The 27,191-nt window shown below is 40.3% G+C and overlaps 1 protein-coding gene and 2 pseudogenes across 6 annotated transcripts in view; 2 read left to right on the plus strand and 1 right to left on the minus strand.

Moving 5' to 3' along the window:
- The window catches only part of LOC142832210 (ankyrin repeat and SOCS box protein 3-like), a 157,259-nt gene that overhangs the window by 22,776 nt on the left and 107,292 nt on the right, over positions 1-27,191 (plus strand). The gene's annotated exons all lie outside the window — the stretch shown is intronic.
- LOC142833242 (5S ribosomal RNA) lies at positions 6,070-6,188 on the minus strand (annotated as a pseudogene).
- LOC142832939 (olfactory receptor 5V1-like) lies at positions 11,137-12,907 on the plus strand (annotated as a pseudogene).

A 27,191-nucleotide genomic window follows, 5' to 3' on the forward strand; every position in this document is an offset into this window, starting at 1 on the left:
TTTTTAAGGCGATTGAATTTGTTCAAATATTTTTACATGTCATGGGGAGCCTGTTACTATGGGGTTGTTGATTTTTTTCTTCTTTCATACAATACATCCTGATTGCTTCCTCCCCTCCCCTCCCCTACATCCCTTCTCTTTCTGGTCCACTGTTCCTCCATTTTTTTTTCAGAAAAGAGCAGGCCTCCCAGTGTTATCAGCCCAACTTGGCATAACAATGTACAATAAAAGTAGGCATAAACCCTCATATCAAAGCTGGATGAAGTAGCAGGCAAAAGAATCAGAGACACCTGAGCTAAACAACCACAGTATGTGTGTGAGGGCCTATGTGCAGGTCCGTGCAGGCTCCATGATTGTTGCAGCAGTCTCTGTGAGCCCCCATGAGCCCTGCTTGGTTGCTTCTGTGGGCTGTTTTCTCCTGGTATCTTTGAACTTTCTGGCTCCTATAAACCCCCACCCCCACTCCCATTTTTGGAGGATTCCCTTGCCAAATGCTTGTTTGTGGGTCCCAGTATCTGTTCCCATCTGCTGCCGGAGGAAGCCTCTCTGATGATGATTGGTTTAGGCACTAATCCATGAGTATAGGAGAATATCATTAGAAATCATTTCATTGACTTTTTTTTTGTCAGTTGTGTTTGGTTATACCCTAGGTCTCTGGGTAATCCAGCTTCCTGATCCTGGCCATCTGGGTAGTGTCCACATAGTCTCCCTCTCATGGCTTGTGTCTCAAGTTATACCAGTCATTTGTTGACCACTCCCTCACGTTCTGAGCCAGCATTGCCCCAGTGCATCTTGTGGGCAGGACAGGTTGTGGGTCATAAGTTTGTGGGTAGGTTGGTGTCCCAGGTCCACCACTGGGAACCTTGCCTGGTTACAGATGGCCTGTTCAGGTTCCATATCCTCCTTCACTAGGAGTCCTCACTAGGGTCACCCTCATAGGTTCTAGGAAATTCTACTGTACTAGGTTTCTGCATTACCCGCAAATGCCAGTCATCTCCCCATACTCTCTTCCTCTGTTCCTCCCTCCCTCCCCCACCTGATTCCTCTAGTTCCCATCCCCACCTGCCCCCAGTGCACTCACAAAATCTATTCTATTACCCCTTCCCAGTGAGAACCATGATCCCCAGACCTCTCTTCTTTATCTAAGTTCTCTGGGTCTGTGGATAGTAATGGATTACCCTTTAATAATAGCTAACTAATGTCTACTTATAAGTGAGTACATATCATGTTTGTCTTTCTGGGTCTGGATTGCCTCTCTCAGGATGATTTTTTTTCTAGTTCCAACCACTTGCCTGCACATTTCATTGATGTGGGAGTGTCATATATCAATCTGTTGATTTCATTGGTTAAGTAATAAAGAAACTGCTTGGCCCTGATAGTTTAGAACATAGGTGGATGGAGTAAACAGAACAGAATGCTGGGAGGAAGAGGAAGTGAGCTCAGACGACATGTTCCCCTCTCCCGGACAGACGCAATGAAGCTCCGACCCAGGATGGACGTAGGCTAGAATCTTCCCAGTAAGCGCACCTCGGTGCTACACACATTAATAGAAATGGGCCAGGCAGTGTTTAAATGAATACAGTTTGTATGTTGTTCTTTTGGGGCATAAGCTAGCCAGGCGGCCGGGAGCCAGGCTGTGGGAAGAGGTCCGCAGCTCCTACAACATCTTCTTGAGTCTTCCTTGATGGCAAAAGTGATGGGTGGGGGTGCAGTGATTCCCATTGGGAACAAGGATAGTTAGCCCCAGATAGTTCTGTCCCAGGACCTGCCAGTGCCCCCACTGACCACAAACAGAGAGCACCGAGACCCATGTTGCAAGTTCCCTAGGAACCATCTGCCCAGGAGCATCTTCCATGATGGCCACCTTGCCGTTCTCTCCTCTTCCTTGTGTAGTGCAGGGCTTCACAGAGAGGCATCCACAATGAGGGACTGGATGGCACCAATGGTGATGGGGTGGGGCTAGGGGTGTGGGTATGGTTAGATATGGGGCTGAACTGGAAGCCAAGGAGCTTGCATTACAAGTTCCAAAGAGAGAAATCAAATATCCTCCTGATCTCCCATGCATGCACAAGCCTTGGCGAATATGCACACTCGTGAACATGCACACCATCTCTCTAACCCAATCCCAGTCTTAGGGTTTTCTTGATTCTCCATGAGAAGGGGAAAACCAGGATAGATCAGGAGGAGCAGGGGGAAGAGGAAGAGGAGGTGGAGAAACCTGCAGTTCCCAAATGATGAGAGGCTAGCACCTAGGGACTACCCACTACATCCAGGTACCACAGTAGTTCACTTACAGGACAGTGTCTACCCTGTCTGGAAGGATGTCCCATGTGATCCAACGTCTTTGCCTGTACCTAACTGGGCACCTCCCCTGGGAGCTTGTGGTAGATGCTGCCAGAAAAGAAAGCTGCCACAATGTAGTCGGGGCAGTGCCTGGAGTTCCTCGTCCCACCCCCATCGCACCACACCACAGCACACCCCCACCCCACCCCTACTCACAACCCGGGTGCCCACCTTCCCACCCAAGCCCCATGCCTCCTCCTCTGGGGACACAAATGGCCTGCAGGAAGGAAGACGGCTCTCACTTGCTGAAAGGCAAAAGCTGGCTACCTGGCAACAGTCCCGTGATGGGGTTGGGGGTAGAGTCAGGGTCCAAAGCCAGTCCATGCCCTAGAAGTTGCTGAGTCCCTTTCAAATCCAACACCCGTGGATTTTTCACCAAGTGAGCCAGACCTGTGTACGCTGGACCCTAAGCCCAGGACAAGGGAAAAGCTGGTTTGTGGGCCAACTAATCTGACAGAGGCATCGTTAATTCTGGCCTTGTCTTTCCTCATTTAATTTAGCCTGAAAACTTAAGGGGAAAACTAATCTCTTAAAGTGAGGGAAAAAAGATGTATGGCATATGTTGTGTGAGGGTGCCCTATGAGGAAGGGGAGAGAAGGCAGAGAAGACTGGACACTTCTGGGCCTGGACCCTGACTCCAGGCCGGGGCAGAGGACTAAGGAGGGCACAGCTGGTAGGCAGATGACCCAAGCAATCAACCCCTTTGTCAGTGCCTACCTGTGCACCTCCCCTGGGACCTTGTGGTAGAAGCTGCCGGAAAAGGGAGTTTCCAAAATGTAGCCCGGGTAGGGCCACGAACTTCTCACCCAACCCCCACCTTTACTCCCTACCCGGGTGCCCACCTTCTCACCCCAAGTCCCATGCCTCATTCACTGAGGACATGTTGGGGGACATGCCAAAGTCCAGGAACAAGGCAAGGAGGAGCGGCCAACTAGGGTTTGCCTACTTTCTCTGTGCCCACATTCACCTAGGGTACTTGCCTGCTTCACTGAAGCTTGGCAAAAGCTCTACCACACTCTGACACCACTGGCCTTCTCAGAACCAATTAAATCATAGCCAATTACTTAATAATCTTGACAATCTGTGCATGTGTTGAAAACATTATTTGCTATTCCCTAGCAATGTAGTTATATATTATAGACTATGACTTACTTGTCATGCAATTATTCTAGGCTATGAGCTATAAATAATGAAATTGATTTACCTATCTAATGAGATCATCAATAATATCTAAGATCTTTGAAATGAACTTTACAAAATCAAGGTTTTCAATTAGTAAAGACTGTAGAATAAAGTGTTTTGTCTCTACCTGGGTGATCATAAATAAATAATTATTAATTGATTTCATTCTTTCCACCAACAAAGGTGATAACTTTTGGTCCCCATAGTAAATGAGTCTATGGAGCACTAAAATAAACTATGAACTTTTTTTTTGAGAGTTTTCAACTTACTTTTGGTACATAAATGACTGGGATTAACTAAATCGCATTAAGTTAAAATAAAACTAAGTGTAGACTGCTGTTTTAAAATTCTGGCCTTGTCTTTCCTCCTCATTTACTTTAGACTGAAAACTTACGGGGAAAACTAATCTCTTAAAGTGAGGGAAAAAGATGTATGGCATATGGTGGGTGAGTGTGTTCCTGGGTGCTACGCCAGTGCGGCTTGGATGCCGAAACTGGCATGGGATGCCCGGATTCGGATACAGAGACTTCAATGCAGGGAGAAGAACAGCAACCTTTATTTTACCCCAAACTAGAGCCTTTTATACCTTTAGGCAGCTTGCCGGAGACATGCTAAGCAGCCAGACATCAAGATTAGGGCATCTGTGTACTGGGAATGCTTATGTGAAAAACCACTTGTCAGAAAGAACACAAACATCCTTGTTGATTACAGAGGACAAGGAAGTTTAGCTGTTGGTCAGGGGGAGAGAGGGCAGCTAGATCACACCACCTGGTGAGTCAGGAAACACATATCTTTGTGTCAATACCAGGACCAATAATACATAAAATGATGGTTACATAAAAGTTCAACTTGAAGAACCAAGGAATTTGTCAGGGTTGCTTACAGGAGCTGGGATGATTTAAATATTGCCATGTCACCAGAAAGTCCACCCCAGCATGAATGATGATTCATGAATGTTGTAGCCTTAGAGTTCTCTGCTAGACATACAGGAAGCTCTCCAGGCTGGAGAATCTCCTCCAGGAAGCTTAGCTGCTCAGACAATGTTCCCATCAGAAGTTGTTTACAACTTCCAGAAGCTTAGGCAGGGCCCTTGTGACTCTTGACTCAGCTCCCCAGGACTTGTAAGGTTGTTTCCTTACTAAGTCTCAGGAGCTCCTTCAATGAGACAATGTTTCTATTCAGAGGAACTGCTACACTCCACTCCTTTGATGACTCTAGTTTTCTCTGCACCCTATTTTCTGTGATAGTCTCAGCCTTCCTGTTAGTGACAAGAATACCTATGTATGACACAGCCAAGGTTACTTGTTCTTAAGGACTATGCCAATGATTATGACTCTCTGAAATACTCTTATCTATTGCAAAAGTCAAGTTTTGTTCCAGGACAAGTAGCAAATGACAGCACTAGCATCAGTGCAAATATTTAGAGATAGCTTGACAGGCACGTCAAGATAATAGAATAATTGCATGGCAAGTAACTCATAATCTAGAGTATATAATTACAGTGCTAGGAAATGGCAAAGGATGTTCTCAAAACATGCACAGATTGTGAATATTCTTAAATAATCATTTGTTAACTAGTTCTGAGACAGCCAGTGGTGTCAGAGTGTGGGTCATGTGTCGGAGCTTTCTCCAAGCTGCAGTGCTTCAGGCAGGGTACCCTAGGTGAGTGTGGGCACAGAACTAGGAGTCCAACCCTAGCTGGCCGCTCCTGCTCACCTTGTCCCTGGCCGTTGTCATGTATCCCAGCTCAGCTTTCATTTTGCCCCTTTGCCATTCCCCAGTGAGGCCTGGACAGTGGCCTCCTTGCATTCTGCTCCAAAGCCTCACAGCCTGCCTGGTCCTGGCAGGATAGAGCCTTCCAATCAGATGCTTCCAATCAGATTGCTGGAGATGACATAACTGTCCCCCAAATGGCCTTAGCAGTGTGTAAGAGGAGCCTGCAAGCTTATGTCAGGGCTTATACCCCCTAGCTCTGCATCCACACTCACTTAGGCTACCCTGCTCCACAGCAGCTTGGCAACAGCTCTGTCACATGACCGGCACTCTAACACCACTGGTCATCTCAGAACCAGTCAACACACAGTCTGCAACTTAATAACACTCTGTGCATGTTTTGAGAACATTCATTGTCATGTACTAGTAATGTAATTATTCTAAAACTCGGGTTACATTCCATTCCAAGTCTGTCTGTCCCCAGTGCAAGGGGAGCAAGAGTCCAATCTTACCCACCTGCCTGTGGAACTATGGAGCTGGGGAGCCAAGTGCTATGCTGTGTGTCCCATGATTGTGGTCAGTTTAGAGGCTGGCCTGGGCTGCGTGTCACTCAATACAGCCTCTACCTTGTGATTCTTAGCTTCCTTCCTTGGCCCTGGGATTCCCCACTGGGGTGTTTCCTCTGTAGGTTTGCTGCATGCCTGGTTAGATTTTGAACTTTGTCAGAGGTGGGTGGGCTCTCTTTCCAGGGTGCAAATGGAGGTGGCCTGTCTGGCCCAGGCTGGCCCTCGGCCCACAAAAGACCAAAAGGAAAAAAATGGCCAAAAGAAAAGCCTACAGCTCCCAGTATTCCCAGGTGGTCCCCCATCCTAGTACTAACCAGGCCCGACTCTGCTTGACTTCCTAGATCAGACAAGATAGGGTACATTCAGGGTGATATGGCCATAGAAAGAGGCAACACACGCTGCAGGAGCCCTAGAGCTTGCTGCTTTCCTTGCCCCCACACCTGACCTCATGACCTCCAACACCCCTTTTGGCCACCTAGTCCAGCCAAGCCCAGCCAACACTCTACCCCTGACCTGTCTAAAGCGACCAGGCTGCTCTAGGCAACCCACCTGCCCACCTGCCAGCAAGGCTCTCCTCAGCGCTATGCCCGGGCCGGGACCCAGGATACAGGGCCAAAAGTTGCCATCATTACCAATGGACATTCTCTCCCTTTGGTCCCTTGTCTTCTGTTCCTCACCTGGCACCTTCACCCTGCCCCAACCAAGCCCCTGGTAGGTTTGCTGGCCCACAAACCAGCTCCCCCCTTGCCCTGGGCCTGTGGTCCAGTTTGCGCACACATCTGACTCCCTTGGTGGGGAATCCACTGGTGTCAGATTTGACAGGGCCTCAGGTAACTTCCAGGGCATGGACTGGCTTTAAACCCCAACTCTACCCCTACCCCCACCTGAGGCCTGTGGCTTGGTAGGCAGCTTTTGCCTTTGGGCAGGTGAGAGCCCTCCTCCATCCTGCAACAAGTTTTGTCCCCAGTGAAGGCGGCATGGGGCTTGGGGTAGGAAGGTGGGCACCCGGGTTGGGAGTAGGGGTCGGGGCTGTGTGGTGGGATGGGGTGAGATGAGGAGTTCGAGGTCCTGCCGGGGCTGCATTTTGGCAGCTTTCTTTTCTGGCAGCGTCTACCACAAGTTCCCAGCGGAGGTGCCCAATTAGGTGCAGGCAAGGACGTTGGATGATAGGACAACATAGTTCTGTCCCAGGACCTGCCACTGCGTCCACTGTCCTGCAGGTTCTCTACTGTGGTTCCTGGATGGATCCCTTTGTCCCTAGGCACTAGCCTCTCATCATTGGGGAACTATAGGCTCCCCGTGCTTGTCCTCTTCTTCCTCCTCCTCAAACTCTTACTCCGTCACTTGCTCCTCCTCTCCCTTCTATTACTTTTCTTCCTGCTCCTCTCCCTCATCCTTTTCCTTCTCCTCCCCCTATTTCTCTTCCTCCTCCTCTATTGCAGTTCCTCAACCCCCCCCCCCCGACCAGTGCTCATCAAGAATCAAGAAATCCAAAAGTCTGGGATAGGGTTAGAGAGACTGTGTGCAGGTGCACTTGTGTGCATATTGGCACAGGCATGCACATGCGCCAGAAGTCAGGAGGCTCCTTGGTTCTTTTTTGGGAAATGAAATGCCAACACCTAGGCTTCCAGTTCTGCCCCATGCCCACTCACACCAAAGCTTCACCCCTTTCTCCAGCAGGGCCACCCAGTCCCCCATTGCAGAAGCCTCCCATGAAGTCCTGCACCGCGCAGAGAAGAGGAGAAAATGGCAAGCTGGCCAGCATGGAAGATGCTCCTGGGTAGATGGTTCCTAGGGAACTTGGAACTTGGGCCTTGGTCCTCTCTGCTTGTGGTCAGTGGAGGGAGGGGCAGGTCCTGGGACAGAACTATGTTGTGCTATCGATCCTTATCCACCACTCCCTCCATTAAAGAAGACGCAAGAAGAGGCTGAAGAGGACCTGGGGGAGGGAACTGGAGAAGAGGAATGGGGTGAATCACACTTGGGATATAAAATCAATGAAAAATTCAATTGAAAAAGATGTATTTTATCTATAATACATCTGTGATGTCAGTTTTTCTGTTTTTAGTCTTGTACATATATATCCATGCAGGCATCTAGGCAGGCCAGAGAAATGAAATCATCTTACCAGGAATTACAGTACGTTGTCAGTCCTCTTCTATTGTGCTTTTATTTGGTGACACCTGTTTTTCACCTACAATGTACAGAATGTGATTCCCATCACATAAGTGGTCTACTGTTCATGTACATTAGGAAATATTTTTTATAGTGTCTTGAAAATATGGTTTGTTTTGCTTTTCATAACTTTACAAATTACCTTGAGATGATCATATTTGTATTCCAGTCTTCTTGGATGTCAGAATTTGACTGAACTACATTTGGTGTGTCTGATTTTTGAGTACTTGGATAGAAGATGTACTCCCAATGTTTTCTATTCACAACCACATTTTAATAATGTAAATATTCAAGTGATTACTAGAATAGAATATCAGAATCATTAAATACCTCATGCCTATACGTAAAACATTGTTATCTATCTAGTAGAAGTACAATTAAGTTGGATATATGTATATATATTTATATATATAATGAAAAAGTTGAGGATTCAAATGTAAGCCCATACTTCTACAACTATCTCATTTTTTTTACAAAGAGGTCAAAAACACACAATAGAGAAAAAACAGTATCCATCCTGATCATAATGTTTGTGCTTGTAATTATTCTTCTTTATTTGAAATTTCATAGAAAAGTAGAAACCTTATAGAATTTAGATGTATGTATTTAATGAACCTGGTTTAAAAACCAGCAGACTTTTCTCTCTCTCATATACCATTTTGTCTCTATATTATGTAGCTGGATAATATCCATGAGCCACCGGGAGTCCAGTTATATGTTGCATATTCAAATGAGCTTGTGTCTGTGTTACAGAAGTTCTCTGCTCTTTAATGTTCCTCATGTGATGACACAGATTTAATGACTTGTATTGTGTGTTAATGAGTAAATGTTCTAACTTTCTTTTCTACAATGGAAATATTATTAACAAAAATGGTATGATAAGTTCATTGAAGGATTTTTGCTGTGACAAAAATTCTCTTACTATCACCATACTTTTATACTTTTCTTTGGCCACGTGATTACTACAAAACATTGTGTTCCTATGAGGCAAGTCCAACCTTTTATATCAGGAAAAGTCATTGTTATCTGCAGAAGAAACTGTTGAAAAAGACAAAGAAAGTCTTACACCACATAATTAGCATTGGCCAAGTTCTTCTCAGGTGTGAAATTTCCATGAACTATTACAAGGAACAAAAATGGCACTTATGTAATGTTAAATTATGTTAAAACTTACACCAATTTGATTATCTCTGTGACCCTATTACTAAGTTGTAGTAATATGGTTATTATCTCTAGAGTTCTTGTTATTCTGCTAACACTTTGTGTGAATCCTAAGAACAAGTGCTGATTTCTTTTTTGTCTACTGATGTAATTTGTTGCTGGATAATTTACTTTCTCTTGCTGAAAATAAGTACTGGTAATATATTTTGATTTAATTTATATACAGTATTTTATGGTTATTGATAGATATGCTATAAAATGCAGTCTTAAAGTTGCTATAATTTATGCTACATATGGTCTACTTTTACTAAACTATATCTCATTATATTTTTCTATGTGAAAGAAACTTGATTATTCTCCAAAGAGAAAATCTTCTTATGCAATAATTTTTAGATCTATCATATGAATAGAGGCATATCAGAAGTGGTAAGAAAGTCTGAATTCTAGGTAGTTTTCAGTAGAAATGTAATCCTTTCCATACAGTCATTTTATTAATTCCCATTGTATGTTTACAATTCCCAATTATATCACATAACCATAAAATATACATAAAAAGATTGAATTTAACAAGGCTTTCCTAAATCCCTGGTCTAGAAATTTGTCCCTGCATAAGATTCTCGAACTTGTTTCTGAGAACTGTTCTTGATAAAAATCTTTTATTTTTAATTACATGACAATTGTTAAAACTAGATTATCTTTACATTAGAATGAAGAGGTTGATAAATACATGAAGCCTTGACATGAAAGGAAGAGCTGTGTTCTGTATAGCAAGGACCATTCATTTCATAGAATACATTGAAACACTAATGCACAAAATTAAGAAACACGTGTTACCATGTTTTGTTGTGTGTATATTTATTATATAATATGAATAATAAGATAGATTTATGAATCAGAATGTTCTAAAGTATATTTCTTATAATTCATCTTTAAAGAGCCAAATTTCTGAGAGAAAAAGTAAGTTAGTATATAAGTAAACATTTGTGCTTGAAGATGCTACTATTGCAAAAAAAGAGCCTTATTTTGCCTTCGCCACTTCTACATTTGAACGATTAACACATAGGATGATATTTGAGCATACCATTCTGTTTCAAAATTGGAAGAACCTACTAATTGATATGATTCATTTTGTTTCTATCATTGTCATTGTTATTCACACAGAAACACCCTTTTTCATCTTTGTAATGACATACACATATTTTGTAATTTCTGTAGTAGTTTTCTCTGTTATATTTCAGGATTGGAATTGACTGGTAATAGAAGTTTATTTACTCTGAAATATGCTATGAAGTTGTTGCTGCTTGAGGAATGAAAAGGAGTGAAACAGGGCCTTGATATGTACTTTGTGATGACCTCAAAATCATAATTCTTTGATCTTAGTTTACTAAATGTAGGGATATAAATCACTATGTATTATTTATAATATTTTTCTGTGCATTTTTAACTTACTGAAGAAGTAGTCACTGTTTTCACCAGAAAAATAAATAGAAGTAAGATTATAAGATATAATATTTCATATTATTTTCTAACCAGTTTTTGCAATGAGTAATGTGTGATGTTATAGAGAAATCTTTATAAGAACCACAAATCGAACAAAATAGTTGATTTTTTACTAACTTCTCCCAGTTTCCTGAACATCTTTATTATGCTTGAATTAATACAAATGCTATTGTTCATATCTTTTAACATGTGGTGTTATAATAATAGACGCATTTCTATATTTATTTTTTCCAAATAGAATATATGAGTTATTCTCACATATCTGACTCATTGTTGATGTGACTACCTGTAAATTTGGTTATTCCTAGTAATAAAGTATTATCTACTAATGATTTTATATATATATATATATTTGTATACTGTAATACATATATAATAGAAAATTTAATGTAGGCATTTGTGCAATGGACTAATTATAACTTAATTCAGACTAAAGTAGTATGTAGGAAGATCCACATAACAACAGCCACGAAGGCAATCCAGAGAACCCGAAGATATGCTTTACAAAAAGAATATATTTTATTACACCAAATTTGAAAAAGGTAAAAGAAATGAATAATTTTTTGATAGGTACCACTTACAAAGTTAAATAAAGATGAGATAAACTATTTAACTGTACCCATAACTCCTACTGAATTAGAAGAATTTTCCAACCCCTACACCCAAAAAAGTCCAGGATTAGATGGCTTTAGCAAAGAACTGTACCAGACTTTCAAAGACTAGTTAATGTAAATGCCAACACTCCTCAAATTATTCCATAACATAGAAACAGAAGGAACACTGACAAATTCATTTTATGAGGCCACAGTTACTGTGATAGTAAACCACATAAAGACTCCTCAAATAAAAGAATTACAGACCAATTTCCCAGTTGAACATAGATATAAAACACTCAATGAAATACTTGAAAAACAAATCAAAAACACACATAAAATATTATCTACCATAATCCGATAATAGTAAATACAATGGAGGTAAGACAATTCACCTTCTACCACATTCTGCTGTTATCCAACTTTCTCAGCACCAGGATTATTAATTAATCACTCAAATACTCATTCTTTGCTTTTATTTCCCTTAGAAACATCGCTGTGGACATATAATATGGACATCTACAATCTTTCTTTCATTTTTATTATATATATATATATATATATATATATATATATATATATATATATATTTGGTTTTTCGAGGCAGGGTTTCTCTGTAGCTTTGGTGCCTGGCCTGGAACTAGCTCTTGTATACTAGGCTGGCCTCGAACTGCCAGAGATCCACCTGCCTCTGCCTTCTGAGTGCTGGGATTAAAGGCGTGCGCCACCACCAACTGGTGGACGCCTACAATCTTAGCACAGTGACTTAGGTCATCCTCATAGAGCTCTCTGACCTCCCGGAGGTGTGTTATCATGGCCTTTATCACCATCTATCCAATAACTTTGCTGGGAAACAGGGTCATCTTCATGGCCACAGTGACTGAGAGAAAGCTTCAAACTCCCATGTTTTACCTGTTGGCAAATCTGTCCCTGCTCGACATATTCTGTCCATCAGCCACTGTCCCCTAGATGCTCAAAAATCTCTTGACTGAAGATCACAGCATTTCCTTTGTTGGGTTGTTTGCAGCTCTATTTCTTGGTGGCCCTAGCGGGGACTGAAATTTTCTTGCTGGCTGTGATGACTTATGACTGGTATGTGGCCATATGCTTCCCTCTGTGTTATTCCCACATCATAACCAAGGTTCGCTGTGTGCACCTGTTGTTAGAGACCTGGGTAGCTGTGTTTCTTAACTCCTTTCTCCACACAAAGTCTACCTTTAGTCTGTCTTTCTGCAAGTCCAATTGAGTAAACCAGTACTATTGTGATGTCCCACCTGTGGTGGCCCTGTACTATTCATCCACCTACATGTCAGAAATGCTTGCTTTAATGTTAGAGGTATTTTTGGTGTTGGTTCTTTTCTGATCACTTTGATCTCCTACATATACATTATGTCCACCATCCTAAAGATCCAGTCAGTGGAAGGGAAGCACAAAGCTTTCTCCACCTGTGCTTCTCATCTTCTTGTCGTCTTCTTGGTCTATGGCACAACAACATTTACCTCTATCCACCCGTCCTCCAGTCAACATTGTCCTGCTAGAGACAGACTCATCTCTATGCTATATGGGGTCCTTACCCCCATGTTAAACCCAACTAGCGACAGTCTGAGAAACAGAGAAGTCAAAGGAGCACTCAGAAAAGTTTTATGTCTTAGGATATGTTCACAGAAAACATGATTGAAGAGTCTCTCAAACTCTTCTGAGAATCAATATACAAAAAAAGGTAGCAAAGTACTAAAACAATTATTATAGAAATAAATTGATAACAAACTTGCATTTAAATTCACATATTATTATGAACATCTTTGTATCCACTTTAAAGTGTGTAATTGAAAGATAAGAATCTTTGATACTGCATAGCATTGGTAGGTCACATGAGATAACAATATCTGTTGCTTCTTATCTGTATCAATCGCTATATCTACATGAATGCCAACCTATATATTTACAGATATCTACATCACCACTTTCTTTTTGGTTCTAATCTACATTTATCCATGTAGTTATAGATATTATGTTTCTATTTTGTCTTGTTCCTTTTAAAAGACTTTTATATGTGACCATGAGGGCCTTGCCTGCTTGTTTATCTGCTTCATGCTCACAGTGTCCATAAGAGTGTGTTGGGCCTCCTGGAACTGGAGTTATGGAGAACAGTGGTCACCATGTGGATGTCGGAGACAAAATCCTAGTCTTGTGTAAGAGCAGCAAGTGCTTGATCTTCTGAAATATTCCTTCCACTGTAATTTTATAAATTTTTAAATTTACATATTGGTTTATTATAGGTGTGTGGATGTTTTGTATACATACATATCTGTGCACCAATTTATTCAGTAACTGGATGCCACAGGAGGACGTTATATTCCCAGGAAAAGGAATTTAGGATGATTGTAGTTCATCATCTGTGTTGTGGGAATTAAACATGGTCTTCTTAATCTCTGAGCCATCTCTAAAAACTCCCTAATTTACTTCAAGTGATAAGTTTAAAGAGTCAAATCGGTTTTATTGATTATAAACACTGTGAGTAACAACTAAACCATGATAGTTACCAAATATCTATCATTTTGTGGTGAGAGTTCTTGAAAATTTCTAATTCCCACTAAGTAATGCATGTCTGATATTTATTATATTGAACGTACTATTGAAGTAACATTCATAGGTACAAAATATTATTTATTCTGCTAATACTGTGCATCTGTGAGTACAGAAAATGAACAAATGATGAAACACCCAAGGATGAAAGTCAGGAAACAGTTTTATTTTATTCGTAAGACAAGGCCATGGGACACCACTCCAAACACCATGGCCTGAGTTCAGCTAAGCAGACCATTTTATTCCTTTTTTCTCCTTTTGCTTGTTTCCTGACATAGCAATCCATATGTATGTTGTGCAAATAATTTGATTGACTGTAGTAAACTTGGTTAAAGTTTTCTAAATTCCCCCCAAAGTAGAAAAAGTTACTCAAACAGTAGCACTTATCAAAAGTTCTTTTTAGTACCGACTTGGGAGGGGAGGATTTCTGTTACAGGCAGCACAGTGAGAAACTTTAAAGAGTACTGACTAGCCTGATGTAGATGTCTCCTTTATGTTTTCAGATCCTTCAACAACAAATTCTCTTTTATCTCTACACTCCTAAATTCTATTAATGAACATATCTTTTGTCTGTTTCTTTGAGTTTGGTTCCTTCAAATTATTTGTCCTTCTGTGACGTGATTGCTTCACTAAGGTTAATCATCTCTATCCATTCATGTTGACACAGAAAACTTTCCTCTAGGGCACAAAACAGTGGATGGTATCTTTATAAGAATTAAATTTTACCATTCATCTGTTGAACACAGTTTGATCTCCTCATGTGAATTGTGAGTTATGGATCGGTAAGTACGAAGAAGTAGAGCATGATTTTTACAATATTAATTTATTTTATTTTAGAATATTTTTATTATTGCTTGAAAGGTTTGTACATACATATAATGTATTTTCATGAAGTCCATATCTCATTCTCTCTGCTCTAGTCAATTCCCCATCTACCCCCATTATTTTCTTCCGTGTGTGTGTTTTATTCTTCTAGCTGATTCCATTCAGTTTTGGCAGTGTGTGTGAATGTTGTAGTGTTATGTCATGGGTATGGATAGTTTTTCATGGGTCACATCCCTGAAGAAAACTGAAAATTGACATTCTCTTTCTTTTTATTTGGTTTTTCATGGCATGATTCCTTGGGTAACAGCCTTGGTTGTCTTGAAATTGGCTTTTTAGCCAAGGCTATCCTCTGTCTTTGAAGTGTTTGTATTAAAGGTGTGGGCCTCCGTGACCAGGCAAATTTTACATTTCTTGGCAGCCATCATTGCCAGTTCCTCTTCAGATAGATGTGGGATTTCATAACTAACCATCTCCTTCCATGTTGGGATTTTTGTCTGATTTGATTTTGTGCCTATGCTGTTCAAACTATTACAATTACTGTGAGTTCACATGTGATACTGTACAAGTATGTCCTAAAAAACACTGTTTCATTAGACATTCACTAACTCTGGCCATTAAAATCTTTCCATGTTCTTTCCTGCCAGGATTCCTGAGCTTTGGAAGGAGGGGCTACAATGTAGATGCCCATATAGAGATAGCTAAACACACTCAAATCTTTATTACCAGCACGTTGGACCGTTATGGATCTTTGTGTGTAGAGCTATATGAAGCACAGAGACATTACTCTAGGGAGTGAGAGATAAACTAATATGTTGTATAACAATAACTAATTAATACTAAGCTGGGCATGAAATATATCACAAGATTTGAAACTTGGTAGCACTGTTTAATTCTTTTATTCCTCTGGAAGCATGAACAGCACCTTCCGGCACAATGCAACCAGCTAGCCAGTAGGGGTGAAGCTTCCAGGTCAGCAACAACTTTACTTCTTGGTATTCCATGACTCAAGTTTTTGATGTCATCAGCAATAGGGTTTCCCCATCGTTTCTGGAGAGTAACCAAGAGCATTGACAACACATATAATGTTCAGGAATCCGAGCCATAATGACCCACAACTCCCATAATATGTAACTAATTCCTGTAATGTTTTACATAATTGCCAGTGGTGTCTACTTTGGGGAATTCATCTGCTCCCATTACAGGGTAACTTCATTTAAAGTCTTTGTATACATATTTTAGGAAGCTTCTGCAGGATCAGGTTTGCAGGTGAATTTCTTTTAGATTTTTCATATGCTTTATTTTCTTATTTAAATTTATTTTAGAATTTCACAAGAGAGTATTCTATTTTTTGTTTCTGTTTTTATTGAGCTATATTTTTCTCCACTCCCCTACCTCTTCCTCCCCTCCCCTTCTACTTTCTCCCATGGTTCTCATGCTCCAAATTTACTCAGGAGATCTTGTCTTTTTCTACTTTTCATGTAGGTTGGATACATGTAAGTCTCTCTTAGTGTCCTCATTGTTGTCTAGGTTCTCTTGGATTTTGAATTGTAGGCTGGCTTTTATTTGCTTTATGCCTAAAAGCCACTTATGAGTGAGTACATATAATATTTGTCTTTCTGGGTCTGGGTTACCTAACTCAATATGATGTTTTCTAGATCCATCCATTAAATTTCTTTCTTTTTCAAGTTAATGGAAACAAGTCTTTATTAAGTAACTTTTAAGATCAGAACAATGAAGTCCTTATAATCTTTTACAGCAAATATATAATATCAGTGCATTGGCCATCTTATGTTAAAGGCCCTTTATCATAAAATATATGGTTTGAAACGTAACCCAAATTGAATTTATAATCCCTATAACTTCAATACATACACATAAAAAAGAGTGAGGTAAGATTAGCAAATACTAAACTATAATGATAATTTATCATGCTTAGTTTATGGTTTGTAGAAACAGTACACACACTTAATATATGCTGATTCCTTGGCTTATTAGTTGCAGTGTATGATGAAACAAAATGCAAAACACATGCTTGGTAACATACGTCCATATCTACAAGATGACAGCTAGAGATACTGACAATTAACTATCCTACAAGCAAATACCATTACATCATAATATGCCACCAAGGCAACTTTTTTATAATGAAAAATCAAAATAAAAACAGCTAGTTATAAACTTTGTACAAAATTTATCTCTTCAAATGGAAATAAAAAAAATAAAAAATAAAAAATGCTAGTGAATACAGAGAAGATTTTTAATTTTGTTACACTGTCTTCGCTCTCAGTGCTTTAATTTTACAACCCTGGTGTCCAACAATCTAGGCGACATGCTCAGAAATGGGCACCAGGATGCACTCAGTGGTGTTGAGTCTCTTCCTCCTCAGCAGGGCTGCTTGCTCCCCATTCAGAGTGGCTGCACTGGCCCTGGCACCGCCCAGACAGTAGTCATGGGACAGCACTGCTGCCATTCTGCCCTCGGCATCATTCCCTCCATACAGCACCCTTGACACCGCTGCCGGTGCCTCCAGAGCATTGAACCCCAAGTCTGGCAACAGCACAGACCTGGGGGGGGGCAGCAGGATCTTCTGGGTCTGGGAGGCAGTGGCCACTGGCAGAGACAGCAGCAGCAGCAAGGTCCTCTTCTTAAGTCCCTTCCAGCTCGTCCTCTTTCAGCTCTGCCATCCGGGAGGCTGGTCAGCAGGGTGGAGCAGTCTCCTCCGGAGCCAGCTAGGTCCCTGCCCTGTCTGTCCCTGCGCTGCCAGCCACTGCTTGCAGCCCTGAGCACTGACTCCCCTGGCTGGGATCTTAGGGGCTGAGTGAGGCCAGGCATTCCCTCAGCAGCAGCCTGTCCTCCTCAAGCTCTGAGCTCCCTGGGCTGCATAGGCAGCTGCAGCAGGGATCCCGGGACCATCGCCAGAGCCAGGGATGCAGCTTGGCATCTAGGCAGTGTGCTGTGGATGGCGGTGGAGGCATCAGGAGTGGCAGATGATGGTCCCATGGCAAAGTGGATCCTGGGCCCTGCCCGGTGCGCAAACACCTTTTTGGGGGGAGGAGGCCGCTCCAGTGCCTGGGCTGAGGAGCACCAAGGTCGCCAGGGCCAGATTAAATTTCCTTTATTTCCTTCTTCTTTTTTTTTATTTTTCCATTCAAAAATTTACACTTCCTCCCCTCCTCCCACTCCCCTTCTACTCCCCTACTTTTCCTCCTCCCTCCCCCTCCCTGCTTGAGAGAGGGCCAGGAACCCCATCCTATGGGAAGTCCAAGGTCCTGCCCACTACATACAGGCCTAGGAAGGTATGCATCCAAATAGACTAGGGTCCCAAAAGCCAGTATATGCAGTAGAAACAGGTCCCAGTGCCAATATCAATGGCTTTCAGTCCGCCCCCAACAGCAGCCACATTTAGAGAGTTATGTTTGATCACGGGATCATTCAGTCCAGGTCCAGCTGGATTTGGTGAGCTCCTATTCCATCAGGCAAGCTGATTCAATGGGTGGACCAAACTCTCACGGTCCTGACTTCCTTGCTCATCTTCTCCCTCCTTCTGCTCTTCCACTGGACCTTGGGATCTCAGCTGAGCGCTCTGCTGAGGGTCTCTGTCTCTATCTCCATCTATCGCCGGACAGAGATTCTATGGTGATATTCAAGATAATCATCAGTGTGATAGTGGGGCAAGGCCAGTTCAGGTACCCTCTCCTCTGCTGCCCAAGGACCTAGCTGGGGACGTCCTCGTGGACACCTGGGATTCCCCGTAGAGCAAGTCTCTTGCCAATCCTAAAATGGCTCCCTTAATGTAGATATCTTCTTCCCTGCTCCTATACCCTCCCTTCCTCCATCTCTACCCTTCCACTCCCCCAAGCTCTTGCCAGTCTTTCCCAACTCAGCCTGCTTCGGGGCTGAGGGCCTGGGGAGAATTTCTTAAGGTTCTTGGTGTTAATTAGGCCTCCATATAATCACTCTTTTACCTTGCTCTCTCATTCACAACCCGATCCAGTCCTTCCTGCTCCATTATCCCCCCATTCCTCCTTCAAACAGCCAGGACCCAATCTCACTTGAATTCTCTACCTTTTTTGATCCCTTGCCAGGTTCATGACCTCCATGGCTATTCCAAATTGAGTACATACTGAATACCAACTTCAAGGCTAACATTTCCATATTAGAGAGGTCATGTGACATTTGTCTTTCTAGGTTTGGATTACCTGGCTCCGATTGGATAGTTCCAGCTAATGGAAATTTACAACTAATTTCATTTTTCCTTACAGTTGAGAACTCTTCCATCACTTAAATATAACACATTTATCAGATCTATTCATCACTTGATGGGTACATAAACTGTTTCTATTTCTGAGATATTGTGAATAGAGCAGCACTGACCATGGATGTGCAAGCATCTCTGCAGTAGAGGGTCCTTTGGACACGTGCACAAGCATACAACAGCTGAATCAAATGATATTTTTATTTCTAGCTTTCTAAGGAACACCCACACTGAATTCCATATGGCTTTACCAGAAAATAACCACTCTTTAATACACAATCTACAGATTCCATATAATTCCCATCACTACAGATTTGAAACAGTATCTTTAAATCCACAAGTACACTTCTTAAATGAAACTGGATGCCGCAGAATTTGGTGCATATATGTCTAGGATATAATGTCTTCTTGTTTAATTGTTCCCTGATTAGAATGGAGAGTCTCTCATTTTGCCTATTGATTAATTATAGTTTGTAGTCTGTATTGTTAGATACTAGTATAAAATTGCTATTTTCATTCCTGGAACCAATTGAGTGGCTAATTTTGTACATCCATTTGTTCTAATTAAGTTTCTATCTTCAAAGCTAAGATGGGTTTCCTGTATATAAGAAGTAGATGGATTTTATTTCTTTTTTGTTTAATCTTTTTATTATTATTTATTTATTTATTAAAGATTTCTGTCTCCTACCCGTCACCGCCTCCCATTTCCCTCCCCCTCCCCCAATCAACTCCCCCTCTCTCATCAGACCAAAGAGCAGTCAGGGTTCCCTGCCCTGTGGGGAGTCCAAGGACCTCCAACCTCCTTCCAGGTATAGTAAGGCGAACATCCAAACAGCCTAGGCTTCCACACAGATAGTACGTGCAGTAGGATCAAAACCCAGTGCCATTGTTCTTGACTTCTCAGTAATCCTCATTTTTGCCTATGTTCAGCGAGTCCGGTTTTATCCCATGCTTTTTCAGACACAGTCTACCTGGCCTTGGTGAGTTCCCAATAGAACATCCCTATTCTCTCAGTATGTGGGTGCACCCCTCGCGGTCCTGAGTTCTTTGTTCGTGCTCTCTCTCCTTCTGCTCTTGATTTGGACCTTGGGGTTTCAGTCCGGTGCTCCAATGTGGGACTCTGTCTCTGTCTCCTTCCATCACCTGATGAAGGCTAATATCCAGGAGGGTGACTATATGTTTTTCTTTGGGTTCACCTTCTTATTTAGCCTCTCTAGGATCACGAATTATAAGCTCAATGTCCTTGGTTTATGGCTAGAAACCAATTATGAGTGAGTACATCCCATGTTCCTCTTTTTGGGTCTGGGTTACCTCACTCAGGATAGTGTTTTCTACTTCCATCAATTTGCATGCAAAATTCAAGAAGTCCTTGTTTTTTACTGCTGAGTAGTACTCTAATATGTATATATTCCATTCTTTCTTCATCCATTCTTCGATTGAAGGGCATCTAGGTTTTTTCTAGGTTCTGGCTATTACAACCAATGCTGCTATGAACATAGTTGAGCATATACTTTTGTTGTATGATAGGGCCTCTCTTGGGTATATTCCCAAGAGTGGTATTGCTGGGTCCAGGTGTAGGTTGATTCTGAATTTCCTGAGAAACCGCCACACTGCTTTCCAAAGTGGTTGCACAAGTTTGCATTCTCACCAGCAATGGATGAGTGTACCCCTTTCTCCACATCCTCTCCAGCAAAGGCTATCGTTGGTGGTTTTGATTTTAGCCTTTCTGACAGGTGTAAAATGGTATCTTAAAGTTGTCTTGATTTGCATTTCCCTTATCGCTAAGGAAGTTGAGCATGACCTTAAGTGTCTTTTGGCCATTTGAAGTTCTTCTGTTGAGAATTCTCTGTTCAGTTCAGTGCCCCATTTTTTAATTGGGTTGATTAGCCTTTTACAGTCTAGTTTCTTGAGTTCGTTATATATTTTGGAGATCAGACCTTTGTCAGTTGCGGGGTTGGTGAAGATCTTCTCCCAGTTGGTGGGTTGCCTTTGTGTCTTAGTGACAGTGTCCTTTGCTTTACAGAAGCTTCTCAATCTCAGGAGGTCCCATTTATTCAATGAGGTCCTTAATGTCTGTGATGCTCGGGTTATACGTAGGAAGTGGTCTCCTGTGCCCATGTGTTGTAGAGTACTTCCCACTTTCTCTTCTATCAGGTTCAGTGTTTTCAGACTGAAATTCAGGTCTTTAATCCATTTGGACTTGAGTTTTGTGCATGGTGATAGATATGGATCTATTTTTATTCTTCTACAGATTGACATCCAGTTTTGCCAGCACAATTTGTTGAAGATGCACTCTTTTTTCCATTGTATACTTTTAGCTCCTTTATCGAAAATCAGGTGTTCATAGGTTTGTGGGTTAAAGTCCAGGTCTTCTATTCGATTCTATTGATCGACTTCTCTGTTTTTATGCCAATACCAAGCTGTTTTCAATACTGTATCTCTGTAATAGAGTTTGAAGTCAGGGATGGTAATTCCTCCAGACAATCCTTTATTGTATAGGATTGTTTTGGCTATCCTGGGTTTTTTGTTTTTCCATATAAAGTTGATTATTGTCTTCTCCAGATCTGTGAAGAATTTTGATGGGATTTTGATGGGGATGGCATTGTATCTATAGATTGCTTTTGGTAGAATTGCCATTTTTACTATGTTGATCCTTCCAATCCAAGAGCAAGGGAGATCCTTCCATTTTCTGGTGTCCTCTTCAATTTCTTTCTTCAAAGACTTAAAGTTCTTGTCAAGTAGACCTTTCACTTCTTTGGTCAGAGTTACCCCAAGATAATTTATGCTATTTGTGGCTATCATGAAAGGTGATGCTTCTCTGATTTCCCTCTCTGCTTCCTTATCCTTAGTGTATGGGAAGGCCACTGATTTTTTGGAGTTGATCTTGTATCCTGCCACATTACTAAAGGTGTTTATCAGCTGTAGGAGTTCTTTGGTAGAGTTTTTGGGGTCGCTTACTATGATATCATCTGCAAATAACGAAAGCTTAACTTTTTCCTTTCCAATACGAATCTCCTTGATCCCCTTATGTTGTCTTATTGCTATTGCTAGAACTTCAAGCACTATATTGAAGAGGTATGGAGAGAATGGACAGCCTTGTCGTGTTCCTGATTTTAGTGGGATGGCTTTGAGTTTTTATCCGTTTAATTTAGTGTTAGCTGTCAGCTTGCTGTAAATAGCTTTTATTATATTTAGGTATGACCCTTGTATCCCTAATCTCTCCAAGACCTTTATCATAAGGGGGTGTTGAATTTTGTCGAATGCTATTTCCGCATCTATTGAAATGATCATATGATTTTTTTCTTTCAGTTTATTTATATGATGGATTACATGGATAAATTTGCATATATTGAACCAGCCCTGAATCTCTGGGAGGAAGCCTACTTGAGCATAATGGATAATTTTTCTAATGTGTTCTTGGATTCCGTTTGCCAGTATTTTATTGAGATTTTTTGCGTCGATGTTCATAAGTGACATTGGCCTGTAATTCTCTTTCTTGGTTAAGTCTTTGTGAGGTTTTGGTATCAGGGTAATTGTAGCTTCATAAAAGAAATTTGGCAATGACTCTTCTGTTTCTATATTGGGAAATACCTTAAGGAGTATAGGTATTAGCTCTTCTTGGAAGTTCTGGTAGAATTCTGCATTGAAACCATCTGGTCCTAGGCTTTTTTTGGAAGAGAGTTTTTTGCTATTGCTAGAACTTCAAGCTTCTAATTCTTCATGACTAACAGGTCTATTTAGATTGTTCACCTAGTCTGGGTTTAACTTTGGTATATGGTACTTATCTAAAAAAATGTCTATTTCTTTTGCATTTTCCAGTTTTGTTGCATACAGGCTTTTGTAGTAAGATCTAATGATTCTCTGAATTTCCTCTGTGTCTTTGGTTATGTCCCCCTTTTCATTTTGGATCTTATTCATTTGCGTGCTCTCAGTGTGGGTGTCACTGTTTCAAGCTTGGACCATCAAAAGATATAAGTTCACTTCTGCGCCATGTCTGCCAATTTTATTTCTTTATCCATACTGTCATCCTGTATCTTATGATTAGTGAATCGAGGTCATTGGTATTTAAAGTAATTATTGAAATGTGTTTATTAATTGTGGCCATCCTGTTGTCGGTTGTTGGGTGTGTTCTCAGTGGCACACCATCTTTTAACCATTATGGCTTTATTTTTTATTTTTTCCACAGCCTTTTGGCTGTGCTCAATTGTTCTTCAACTTGAATATTGCATTCTGTGCTTTCTGTTGGTTTGGTTTGTTGGATCTTTGTAGTGTTAAAAGTCTTCCTTTCTCCTTTAGTCATGACAGAAAATTTTTTCTGGGTATATTACTCTAGGTTGACCATCATAGTAGCCTTTATAGACTTCAAATGTATTGTTTGGTTTTCTTCTGACTTGGAAAGTTTTCATTGAGAAATCAGCATTAATTCTGAAGGATTTTCCTTTACTGTAACTTCAGTTTTTTCTCCTGTAGTTTTTGGTACACTTTATTTGTTCTGTGTACTTGGTGCTCTAACTATCATATACTCTGGTTATTTTCTTTTCTGGCCTTATTGTTTATGTGTTCTTTGTGATTCTGTAACCATAATGTGTGTTTGCTTTATTTGGAGAAGTTCTTTTCTATGTTTTTGCTGACGATCTGGTCTATGCTTTAGACTTGGGATTAGTCTCTCTTCTTTATGCACATAATTTCAAGGTTAAGTTATTTTACTCAGGGTGTTTCAAATTTTCTGTCTATTCTTTTATTTTTAAATATTTCCTCATGTTTGCTCATTTGATCCAGATCCTTTACTTCACATTAAGTCCTGATAATCTCTCTTTTTTTATATTCATTCATTTTGAAAGACTTGCCTTATAAAAAGTTTTCTTTTTGAGCTATTGAGTTCTTCAATTTCATCTTTATAATATACATGTATGATATCATTTTCAGTTTCATCTTTATATAGCCCGAGTCAAATTCAACATTTCTATCTCCTCTTCAAATTCTGTTCTTAAGCCCTAGATTGTTTTTGTCATTTTCATCAAACTTACTTTTGTATTTTTCTTTGATATCACCCAGGCATTTATTCTCCTTATGTTCTTTCTCCTTAATTTCCTTGTTCTATGAATTTCTGTATCTTTGTCCCAAATAAGTGGCTTTTGGATGAAGAAAAATGAGTCTTCAAAAGCTGGAGGCAATGAAATATCCTAGAAGAGAATTATCAGTGCAAACTTGGGCATAGTTTTAAAACCAATAGATTATGCTTGGGTTGCGCATATCAGTCATGAGGTTCTGAATTTGAGACATAACAAGGAATGGCAATTTTAAGCATTACTATCTAAACATGAAGGTATTTACTAGGTTATGATTTGTTGTTTTTCAATGTGCATATTCTCTAGAGAATTGTCCTGAAAAGGAAAAGAATAAATGATGACATTAAAGAAAAAAATCATTTTTTTCTATTTCTTTGTGCCTTCTTATATTATTTGAAGTCTCTGATATCATTTATGATTGTTCTTTTAAGTTCTGGGTTATGAGGTTCACCTAGATAATTTTCGTTGGCAACCTTTTCTATAGGATTGGTTGGTTTTAGAAAGAAGATACTGGTCTAGTTTTAGATATTGTTGGTATTTAATGACGATGTCTAAGTATGTAGCTTCCTTTAATAGTTCTAAGTCTAATCTAGACTGAGCTGGTTAAGGTAGAAGAGAGGTTGTGTGGGCCGACTAGCCCTACAGGTTGGAGATGACTTGGGTAAAGAAATCAGGTAGACATATGGAGCCTGGCTGATGTACAGGATGTGCTTCCCATGATGCAAAGAAATGTACGCCTGTGTGAACAGACTGAATGTTGTGTTAAAGGAGCCTGCGTGTTGGGGGAAATATAGGGGATGTTTAGGCAGAAGCTTTAAAACAATTTTGAAACAGAGAGTAGAGGCCAGATTTTATTGGGACACTAGATGTCCAGACTACATCTCACAGATGGGGAGAAGACATGAACAGGACATCTGAACAACTTAACAGGTATTTTTTTTTGTTAATGTATGATTCATGTAGGTCTAGCCCACTGTTGTAAAAGCTCCCACTGAGCTGATGGTCCTGGGCTGTATAAAGAAACAAGTTGAGAAAACCATGAGGAACAAGCCACTAAGCAGCATTTCTCAAGGGTCACTTCTTTAGGTCCTGCCTCCAGGTTCCTGTCTATACTTGGTGTCTTAGATTCTCTTGATAATGATTACAAACTGTAAGATGAAATAAATGTCTTTTCTCTCTGGATTGGTTTTATAGTGTTTTATCACAGCAACAGAAAGCAAGTGAATATATCAATCATGATTTCATCAGGAAAGAGGATCAAGTACCAAACACATGTATCTGCATTATTTATTTAAATTTAATATTAATTTTTTGTTAATTCTCAGAATTGCATACATGTATACAATTAAACATGACCGTATCCAATCCCATTTATCCTACCAAGATGACCTCCTATCTGTTTTGTGTGTATTCCTCCTAACTTACATATTTTTGGTTTTTATAATAACAACTAATCATGTCCATATGTGAATGGGTTTGGGGCCATTTCATGGAGCATGGAAAACATGCCAAAAGCCACACACACAAAATGAATGATTCTTTATCCTCCAACAACTACCAGTATCTCCTCAGAACTGAGTGGTATCTAGAAATCATCTGCCCCATCTACACTAGGATTTTGGCTTTCTTCATCTTGTGTAGGTTTGTGAAGACAACCACAGCTGCTCTAAGGTCATGATTTTTATGCTGTCATGTACACAAGAGAGCACCCTGTAATACTCTTCCCTGTAACATTCGCTCTGCTTTCTCCTTCTTGCTATTATTGGAAACTTGTTGATAGTGGTGGGTTTAAGATAATTGTACTGTTTAGGATTGAGAATTCAGTCTTTTATGCTTAATATGTTGAGAACGTCTTCACTGAGTTCTGTTCACTGCAAAATAAGCTTTGTGATTAAGGTTGACATCAACATAGCTCTATCGGTACGCACATATAAAATATGAAGGCAACATGATGGAATGATCATTTGTAAGATAGCATTACCAAGTATTGCCTTGAATCAAACATAAAACGAACATGAAACTCCATTCTGAGGAGCAAGTATTCAATCTAATTAGAAAGTGCTTAAGTACTCCATAATAGGCTTTCAAATATTGTATCACCAGACGTATCTTACCTGTAACGTTAAGTATTTTAGGTACTAGGCCTAAAGTTGGGTAAGACCATTAATGTCTTTTCTTCACAAATCAGTTTGAGAGTACCTTTTATCATTATGAAATCTAGACAGTAGGGAAGAAGTTTGGTGGTTGATTTGAGACTGATTTCTTTATGTCATTTAGCTAAAGGTCATAGTATTTTTAGAAGTTTCATCTTACCATGGGTATATTTGCTAAAGAAAGTGGCAGGTAAAGCAAAATTAAGAATGTGTAAAAATTCTCTTGGAATTCCACTGCTTTGCTAATTTCAAAGTTAATGATAGTATTCATAGCATTTATATACTTAGGAATATGTAATAATGTACATATATAACAAAATATGTACATATAACATAATACATATATATGATGCATATCTATATATAATTAATATGAAAAGAGGGCATAGAGTTGAAGGGGTTCAATAAGAGATATATGGGCATATGGGGCATTTTGGAGAGAAGACAGAGAAAGGGAGATGATAAAATTAGTTGAGCCACCTGAAATCTAATCCCAGTGTTCAGACCTAAACACCTCTTCACAAGGCAATAATTATTGGACACAGTAGGACAATAGTATATATATCTATATCTATATCTAAATCTATATAGCATATGCATGTATAAGATATATTACATATTTCATTTATATGTACCTACATAAGTAGCAATAATAATTAGAGATGAGGTCATGAATTTTATTATTATTACTTAAAATACCAATTCAAATTCCCACTACCCTCTCCTCCTCCCACTGCCTCCTCACACATTCCTACCCATCGCCCTCCAATCCTAAGAGAGGACAAGGCACCCATCCCTGTGGAAAGTCCAAGGCCCTCTCTACTACATCTAGGTTGACCAAGATATACATCCAAAGGGTTTCTTGTTTTTCCATATGAAGTTGATTACTGTTCTTTCAAGGTCGTGAAGAATTGTGTTGTGATTTTGATGGGGATTGCATTGAATCTATAGATTGCCTTTGGTAAAATTGCCGTTTTTACTATGTTGATCCTTACTATCCAAGAGCATGGGAGATCTTTCCATTTTCTGGTATCTTCGTCAATTTCTTCAAAGACACTAAGTTCTTGTCA

This window comes from Microtus pennsylvanicus, chromosome 12, assembly GCF_037038515.1.
Source record: "Microtus pennsylvanicus isolate mMicPen1 chromosome 12, mMicPen1.hap1, whole genome shotgun sequence".
Classification (NCBI taxonomy): Eukaryota; Metazoa; Chordata; class Mammalia; order Rodentia; family Cricetidae; genus Microtus; species Microtus pennsylvanicus.